A 10,155-nucleotide genomic window follows, 5' to 3' on the forward strand; every position below is an offset into this window, starting at 1 on the left:
CCAGCAATTCTACTTCTGGGTATTTATCCGAAGAAATCTGAAACACTAATTCGAAAAGATATATGCACCCTTGTGTTCATTGCAGCGTTATTTAAAATAGCTAAGGTATGGAAGCAGCCTAAGTGTCCATCAATAGATGACTAGGATAAAAAAGAAGTGATACATATATACGGTAGAATATTACCCAGCCGTTAAAAAAAAAAATGAAATCTTACAATTTGCAATAACTTGGACGGACCTAGAAGGTACATTTGGGATGACATGGATATGTCTGGAAGATATTATGCTAAGTGAAGTAAGTCAGACAGAGAAAGACAAATACCATATGATCTCATTTATATGTGGACTCTAAAGAACAAAACAAACAAAACAGAAACATTCATAAATACACAGAACAAACTGATGGTTGCCAGATGGAAGGGAGGTTGCGGGGCTTGGTAAGAAAGGTGAAAGGATTAAAAAGTACAAATTGGTAGTCACAAAATAGTCAGAGTTGTAAAATATAGCATAGAGAATATAGTCAATTATATTGTAACAACTATAGTGCCACATGGTACTAGACTAATCAGGAGGATCACTTCATAAATTATATAAATGTCTAACCATTATGCTATACACCTGAAACTAATGTAAAACAGTATTTAATGTCATCTGTAATTGAAAAAGAAAAAGGCTCAGCTTTTTTTGTGAAATAATATCTAATACTTGTTGAATTCTTACTATAATGACAGGCAATGAAGCTATCTGGTAAGATTTCATAGGGATTAAATGAAAATGCATGTCAAACGCCCAGCACTTGGTAAGATCTCAGTAAATTTGGTTATGTGGATTATTTATCTATTCCAAACAATACTTGGAGGTATGCATTATCTCAGTTGTTATCAGGGAGGAAGCTGAAGCTCAAAGAAGTTAACATTTTACTTAAGTTTACAGAACTTAGAAAGAGCATAGTTGAGATTCACGGCCAAATCGCATCTGGCTCTGGAGCTAGCACTTTTAGCCACTATATCACATCTTTTACAATTTATTTTCTTAAAGCTCCTTCCTATTACCTACTAGAAACTTTGAATGCTGCTTTTAAAATGGGAGGAAATAGTGAGTAGAGAAATTTCAGGAAAAAAAAACATTTTTATTGATTTTTCTGTTCTAAATAGGGTGATAAGAATTTTGAGAAAGTTACATTAAAATTATAAAGTTTTATAATTGTAAAAATATAGTGCAGGTACATTCCTTATCTCTAAATAATTTAAACTTATCATAGGTTTCCTAAACTTTTATATTGTGCTAGACACTCTCTATAGACTAATTCAAAAAATGTATATAGCAAGATAAAAATAAGGTGAAAAATAAATAAAATGGGTGAATTTTGATATTGTCTTAAAGATTTCCTATTTAAGGAAATGTCCTAGTCTAGGAATCAAATCTTCTATGACCAAGTGTATGCTTTGAACAGGACACAGATTTTCTGTTCCAGTGGGATATTTGGGGGAATGTATATGTATGTCCTTCCTAACTACTATGGTGAAATTGAAATAAAATAATGTATTCTTGTATTTGTATAGCACTTTAAAATTATCAAAGATCTTTCACTGTATTATCTCATTCGTATTATCTCATTTGTTTTCTACAATGGCCTAAGAGGGAGAACAAGTATTCTTTAGACCAAGTATATGAGATACTTAAAGCTCAGAAATTAAATAATTTCTAGAGTCATGCTGCTGGTAATGGTAGATACTAGATTAGAATCCAGATCTTCACACATGGAAGCCGGTATTCCTTCCCGTCCATAATGCTGTGTCTCACTGCACTAATGTTGCTACTTTGAATATAAAATGTTACTTTTCATTTGACTGTTTTTACACAAAGCACTCACTCTGAGAGAAACAGTAGCAACCTGTGCAGCCAGGACCAGATTTGGAGATTGAGCAGTCACTGGGCAACCATCTGATTAATCATTTGGTAATGGCGGGAGCGGGGAGTGCAGCAGTGCTCCTTGTAGATTTACACATAGGAAAAATACAAAACTGCCAAATAGAAACAAAGTAAAAACATTCCAAAAGATGAGATGAATATGATATTTTACATAAATTAGTTATATATATCTTGTCAATCTTTGGTTTAGTTTTGTATCCTCAGCTATGAGTTTCAAAGCCTTTGTAATCAATGCTATGTTTTATACTGTACATAATAATAAATCTCAGAAAAGTAAAATGATCTAGTCAATAGAATAGAATAAAAATATCCTTAAAAAATAGCTCATGTTTGTTGAGCTTCATTTTCATGTCAGGTCAATGCTAAACTCGGCATTGATGATTCCATTAAATCCATGTAACAACCTAGGTGATAGATTCTATTATGATTCCTATTTTACAGATGAAGAAACTGTAATTCCAGGAGCTTAACTTAGAGTAAAGACCTCTGAACCAAAGTTCAACATATTTTTAGTTAGAGACACTTTTGGAAAGAAATATTGCTAAACATTTTAGTTAATTTGGTATTAAATACCAAATACATTGCCAAAGTATAGCAATCTGCTCGTTTCTAGTGCCTGTTAGAATTCTATCCAGTTTTATATCCAAATGTCTTATTTTGCACTGTTCTTAACAGGATGAAAATCTTAAGAAGTGGTAATATAGTAATTTACATTCTTAAGATATTTTACCTTTTCAAAATTCACGTCAGACTTTTAAAGCAATTAAACAAATAACTTTTTCAGAAAAATTTCTATTTCCTTGGCTTGCCTAGATTAGAATTTCCCAAAGTGTGCTTTTATAGAATTAATGGTAATAGTTGATAGTGCATGGTAAAGGGTTGCATGGTATATAAATCTGGAAAATACCATGCTGAGTGTCGGTAAATAGATTTCTTACTTCAAGACTTGTCTAAGCCTACACATTGTGACTCGATACATGTTTTACAGAGAAAACTGTAACTGTTAGTATTTCCCTGGCTTATTGGCTTTTTATGTAACTCATTTCAGAATGTAACCTCTAGATTAGTGTTTCATGGAACATACTTTTGAAAAATGCTAAGCTCATATCTGGGAAGAAATATTGAAATTTAAGACAAGTTTTTGTCATCAGCTCAAATTGACAGTAAAATTGCCAACCTTAATTTGTGTAGACTTGGCTCTATTATTATTCAAAGACTAGCAGACATATGTTTTGTGCCTTAAATCATGAAAATTTAAAACTGATTTTTATTTCAAATGTTCTATGAAGATTATTTGTTGTTTATAATAAAGAAAAGTCAGTGTGTTCTAAATGCCCTTTAAGAGAGTGAAGCTTAAGTAAATTGTGGTACATACATAGGATAACTATCTCCATCAAAAAATCATCTTATAAGGATATTTAATGAGGTGGGAACATTCTCAAATGATATTAAGTAAAAAGTGAGGACCACAAAACAATATACAGTATTACTTCAATATTATAAAAGCAAATGAAAAACAAATAAATATATGTGCTACCATGGGGTATTTGTGTTATTTTGGCTTATGGGAAACTTGATTCAAAAGAAGTCCTAAGGTCTAGATGTGGCCTATATCCTTGTCAGTAACTCGCTTAAATAAGTCAGTTTGGTATTTTCTCTCCAGTTTCTGCAACTTTAAACATAGAAGATAGGTTTTACTTATTCCTGCCAATAGAATTTTGTGAAGACTTGTGAAATAATACAATGTGTTTTCTGCTGATAAACTAATGCATGAGGTTGCTGATGATGTTAGCTACTCTTTGTCACTCACTGGCTGTGTCCCAAAGCTAAGTTGATTTTGATCCTCAAGGTGCTCTGACTCCTGCGAGCAAGTACATACACAAGTATCACAGGAGGATTCTGGGAAATCACTTCAAAACTTTACATGGCTTTGTTTGCCTGGGAAATGATTAATTAACATGTTTGGGGCACCACTCAGCCTGTGAATTACGTCTCAACTCAGCCATGCATTTTCCACCCACAGCATCCTACAGAGATTGTAATTGATGTGATCTCCAGTAATCTCCTCATTCTTTTTGGTCCTTCTCATTGCTCACTTCCTTGAAATACTGACCCCACCTGGCTTCTCTCTGTGCTTCTCCCACCCTCTCCTCTGCTCTCATCCTGACTCTTCTTCCCCTGTTGTCTCCTACAGAATGGTGTTCCCTGGGGCTCCATTCTCCACGCCCTCTTCCTCTCACTCCATGAATCATTCTTCACACCTATAATCTCACTCCTCTAGTTTGAAATTATTCACTTTCCCTTCTCTACCCTGAAAGAGAGGAAGGACTGAATTCTGAGTGTTTATCTAAGCAACTGGCACAATGTTACCGAAAGTATCATAAAGAAAACTATAGTAAAACTTTTATTTCACTAATATTAACTTATTAGATAATAAAAAAGATAATCCTGTGCCCCAAATTTCAGAAGGAAAGTAGAAATCATTTTCTTCCTTGGGTCATAGAAGCAATAGCTGTTCACAATAGTGTCTCTCTCTCTCTCTCTCTCTCCCCCCCTCGCCCTCTTCCCTGTCAATCTTTTTTTGTCCACCACCCACTAATAAATTTGACTTAAACTATTCGACATAAATTTTTACTTCATTAATAGTTTTTTCTCTTGTTTCTCTAAATTACATCCCTTTACCCCTCATGTACCATTTATACCATGCTGATTTGTATATATTGATTAGTAAAACTAATGCTCAAGGGGTATGTTTTATGGGCTCAAAATTGTAAGGCACCTAAAGGTTGCTACCTTTTCTGCTCCCTCCCCTCTCCCTAACCTCTCATTTTTGTCTGCCCCTTACAACCTTGGACTACCACCAGGCTATACATAGTAGTTTATCAGTGAGTGCCAATCATTGGGTTAAATAAGTTAACTAATTTAAATCCATTTTAGATAGATATTACCAAATATTTTTGATATGTATGGATGAATTCTTCAATTTTTCTTATTGTCTAAGATGAACCTTTATTTTTCTGGCAAATGGTTGGAATGAATGACATTCTTTAAATACTACATTGTTATTGTTCAAGAGCCAAATATTTCTTGTTTATCTCTCCCACCACTTCTCCAGCTTCATCTAGTAGTATCCTTATTAAAATGTTGTCATCAACTGCCTAAGAGGGTAGTGAGAGAAAGATCAGGTGACATATAGAACTGTGAATTAAGAAAGGCACGTCTTACAAATGATCAAACTTACTCAACCACTTCCCTCCCCCCGCCCCCGCCCCTGCAAACCTGGGGGTGAGGAGTTCTAAAGTTTGGCAAAATCCTTGATGTGCTCAGAATAGATTTTCTATAAATTTAGGATATTTTACATTATATAATAAGATGTATTATATTTCATTATTTTTTTTTAATCACAGTAGTGCTAGAATCATTTTGTGGATTTTTAAATTTTCTAATTCTTCTCAGACATGTCCAATTCGTTTTAGTTGTGTATATTGGAGATACAGGTAAACTGAAATAACTTTGAGCCCATCCTGCTACAGTTAGGATTAATAATCTACCATTATTCTTTTAAGGTAAAGATAGACTGTTTTTGGAGATTTTCTCAACTATCTTATGTCAAACATAGTTCATAAATAATATGTATAGAATTCCATGCATAAATCAACTGTAGAGAGATTAGTAGTTCAGATATTGTTACTGTGACACTCTATTAAATATATTGTAATGCAATTGCAGTACTTTACTTTCCAACATTTCCTAAATGAAAAGAAAAATCCTAAAGAGCTGCCAGTTTTTATTTTCCTAAATGTTATATTGGAAGAATTATTTGATGCCATCTTTTATACAGCTTATTATGAAAATAAAATGCAGAAAGTTGAGAAAAATGACAACTTCAGGTGAAAATATTAATTCAGTATTTAGTACTTTTGTATAATGCTTTCATTACATTTTAATGTTGATCATTGTGCATGCATACTTTTAAAAATTCATTTCATATTTCCCCAATTGAATACAAGTGCAGTATCTCACTTTATTGTTAGCTCTGTGAGGCTATAGGGATCATGTCTCATTTATCATTGTTCTCCAGCACAAACTGCTTTGCTTAGCACTTAGTAAATATCCAATAAATATTTGTTGAATGCTTGAATGAATGAAGAATCTGGATTCCTGCTACCAAAACTGGTATCATGATTTTATACATACATATATATATATATATATATATATATATATATAGTCTCATCAAAGAGAAGTTAACTTCAGTGGCTCACTATCCATTTTTGCCCTCCTTCCCTCCTGCCTCAGAGGAAGAGGGTCCTAAAGTTAATCCATTTACATGATTTTTTTGCTTTCAGCATACAAACATACCCACATCTCTCCCACCTTCAAAAACAACAAAACCAGCAACCTGAACATCTATCTAAGCTCTACCTCTACACACCTCCCTCCCTCTCTCTCTCTCCTTCCCTCTCCTCATCCCTTCCTCTCCCTATCCTCCATCCTCTACCCCACATTCCCTCCCTCTTCCCCTCTTTCTCCCTCTCCTCTCTCTCCTCCTCCCCTCCCCTCATTGCCAAGCCTCTTGAAAGAATAAGCTACATTCAACATCTCCCCTCACTTCTAGTTGACTTCTCACTTATAATCAGTTTCTCAGGCTCCACTATGGAATCAGACACCAAGGATTCCAATCTCAGCAATGTCTCATCAGCTTTGTGACCATAGGCAGGTCTTACAACCTCTCTAACAGGAATTACTTCATAGGGCTGTCATGAAAATTTAGTAAGATAATGCATTTAAAATGTACTTCTGAAAAAGGTGAAGGGATGAATACAAATCAGTAGTTACAAAACAGTCATGGGGATTTAGCATATAGCATAGAGTATAGAGTCAATATTGTAATGGCTGTGTCCTGCCAGATGGGCGCTAATCGGGGGAAATTACTTCATGGATTGTATAAATGTCGAACTTCTTTAAATTAAAAATTTTTTAAGTGAGAAATATTTTTTAAATATATTTTTTAAATGTATTGCCTGGCACATAGTAAATGTTCAATAAATGGTAGTTGTTATTTTTACTGATTGAAAGTGTAATAGGAGTTCAGAAATGAAAAACTTTCGTATAGGCTTAAGGATTATTTTTGAATTCACCTAACCACTCACTCATTCTTCAGATTAGGAAAGTAGGACTCAGGTTAAATGTTCAAAGAAAGTTTCTTAAAACAGGTGACATAAAGTTTCACAAAAGAGAGATAACAATAGTTTACATCTATTGTTTACTATGGGCCAGAGACCATTCTAAATGCTTTACATGGATTATTTTATTTAATCCTCAAAACACTCCTCAAAAATGTGAGGTTGCAGTTCAGTATAAGTAGATGGTCAGACAGGGAGGATAGAAAGGAATGAATAAAGACGTGCTGATTTCTAAAGATGGTGATAAGCTGAGATTTACCAGCCAGAGTGAAGAGGTTATCTTAGGCAGTGATGAGAATGGATATTGGACAGAGTGAGGCAAAATTATGAGGCTTTGACAACCATGCCGGAAAAAAAAAAAAAAAATGGCTTTATGGAAAGGCAAAATAAAGAGCAGTTATAACTAAATGACTTGGGGGAGGATACAGATGGAGGTGACGTTTGGGGCACATTGATTGGTGGCATGCACTATGAAACCCTGAAGAGCATTTTGAATTGTGTTCTTTATATCCCCAGGGACCCACAGCCTTTACCAGCTACTGTGGGTTCCCACTAGCCACTATTAGGAGAGTATTAACAGTTTCTTGGAAAGTAGGAGCTTAATAAAGGTTTATTGAAGTAATGAATAACTCAACAATGGATTGGAGATTGTTTCTAGGTGAGATGTGATGAGAGCTGGGTCTGTGGTTAAGACAATGGCAATGAAAATAATGAGGCAAACCCAAGAAATAATTTCAAAGAAGAAGTAATAGGACTTGGGCACATATTGGACATAAACTAATATTTAGAGACATATTTCAGGTTTATTAGAACAGCAAACTACAATGCATTTGACACATTCTATTTTTTTGTTGTTTAAGCACAACTTCTGTATTTGAAACAAATTGAATCACATATCAGGGTACTGATACCATAATTATTTTTACCATTAAAGCTTATGTCTCTTTACTTTCTACACCTACTCCCTCCATGCAAGTTATGAGTTTTACCTGGATTATTGTCAGAGTTTCCTATGAACTCTGGCCAAATAAACCTTCTCATCTTCAAGCACACCTGGTGTTGCCTCCTCCCACCCTTTTGCTCATACTGTTGCTCTCTCCCATGAATACCCTTTCTTCTACCATTCTATTCCCATTACCAGTTGGAATCCTAGTCATCCTTTAGAACCGAATCACCTGCTATCTTCTCTGTCATGTCTGATCAACCCAGCTAGAACTGACTGCTTTCTTTCTGAACTCCCAGAGCACTGCATTTCACCATACTGCCTTATGCTGCTCATTTGGTTAACTGGGTATCCCTTTATCAGTATTTTTATTTGTATCACCTACATTGATGCTACTGCATGTTGCCTAGCTATTCGATAAATATTTATGGCATGAATTAAAAATATTTTAAATACTACAAATCCTTTCCTAACCAAGAATTTCCCTCTGAGGAAAGGTTCAGCTTTACACTAGTACGTATCTTTTGTAACATTGAGAATTTCACATCACCATTGTTAGGGATACTTAGAAAAAGAGGGAACTTTAAGTTGGGAATAGAAAAAGTTAAAGTGAAAGACTATGTACGATTAGCCATTTCTGCAAAGGAACCTTTTGGTTGGATAAAGAAAGCTGAAGAAAATTAAACCTGAACCTTTATTGCTGCACTCCTGCCCCTTAGGAGGGAAGGAAGTGAATTGAATAGAAGAGGCTTGGGACTCCAGCCTTTGGGTCTTTAGGAACCCATTAGGATCTGGAAGCCAGAAATCCAGGGCATTGAGCTGGATGGGGGACTGGTACAGAAGAAAATGTCTCTTAGTAGGCATGTTATCTGCAAAAAGGGCAAGCTTAATTTGTAAACATATCTCTCAACCTGCTGTGGAGGGTGATTCTAGAATTTCTAGGGAACAAGGAACTTAGTTGTACAGTGCTCATTATTACTAATGCAGGATGTGCAAAATGATATCCATAGGCTGTTATTTTAATGAAGGTTAAACAATATATATTCATTTCCTTGGTGGTTCACTCATGACTTGACTATTTTGTTCTATAAAGTCTTACGTTCCTCCAACAACTGAATTCAACTACTAGGATTTTCAGACATCTCATACTGCAGGCTAGAGAGGACTGCTATACTAATATTCAGCCACTATTTTCAGAACTGTTAAACCTGGCTAAATAGGGTCATACTCTGCAATACAGTTGGCAACTCTTGAGGATCCCAGACTGTGACATATTTTTCTCATTTGCATATGCTGCTTCCCTTGCCTAAGATACCTTTCTTCTCTTCATTTTTTGCAAGGTTAGCCTATACTTAGCCTATGTAACTTTTACTCAGATATCATCTCCTCCAAAAAGCCTTCCCCGAATGCTGTCATTAGAGCTACTCCCCAAGGATTGGGTGCCATTCCTGCCTGTTCCCACAAAAGCCTGGGCTTTCATCATAACACTCACCTTAGGTGTAGCATTTGCCATCCACAGGTCTTTATCCCACTGTGTAAGCTCCTCCAGGGGCCTTGTGGGTGCTAAGTAATCAGCAGCATACTTATAAGGCTGTGAGGGCTCAATAAATGTTTATTCATTGAATGAATAAGTGCCTAGTCTTCCTACAGGAAATGTAAATGGAAGTCCCTCTGCCTCACAGAAGTGAACTGTCAATATTAGAATTTTAGGATAATTTTGGAGAACTGCAGTCTATGCTCTCCTTGTCTTCTCTCCAACAGTTAAGGTGTAGCTAAACCAGCCTAAAAGATAGCAGTTTACCTATGTGCCTTAAGCTAATAACAGTTCCTATCCAACCCAGTATTAAATAATAGTGATTATTCTTACTTTGTAGCCCCCAGGGAGAAGAGCCAACTTAAAGGAACATTTTTGTATCTCAGTGGACATTTGAAATTTTACTGCCAAACTGATTAAACCCACCCCAACAGTCTGATTTTTAAATATTCCACTGGAAAGAGCTCTTGGAGATAACTGTTTTCGTGTATAATATAAACCAAATATTAATCTATCACATCCATCTAAATATCTTTAAATACAGCCTTTCCTTTTTCTTT

At 35.2% G+C, this 10,155-nt stretch overlaps 1 protein-coding gene across 2 annotated transcripts in view; it reads left to right on the forward strand.

The window, feature by feature from the left end:
* EPC1 (enhancer of polycomb homolog 1) overlaps positions 1-10,155 on the forward strand; it is an 88,880-nt gene that overhangs the window by 19,139 nt on the left and 59,586 nt on the right. The window lies entirely within an intron of this gene.

Source organism: Pteropus vampyrus, unplaced genomic scaffold (assembly GCF_000151845.1).
Source record: "Pteropus vampyrus isolate Shadow unplaced genomic scaffold, Pvam_2.0 Scaffold150, whole genome shotgun sequence".
Taxonomy (NCBI): domain Eukaryota; kingdom Metazoa; phylum Chordata; class Mammalia; order Chiroptera; family Pteropodidae; genus Pteropus; species Pteropus vampyrus.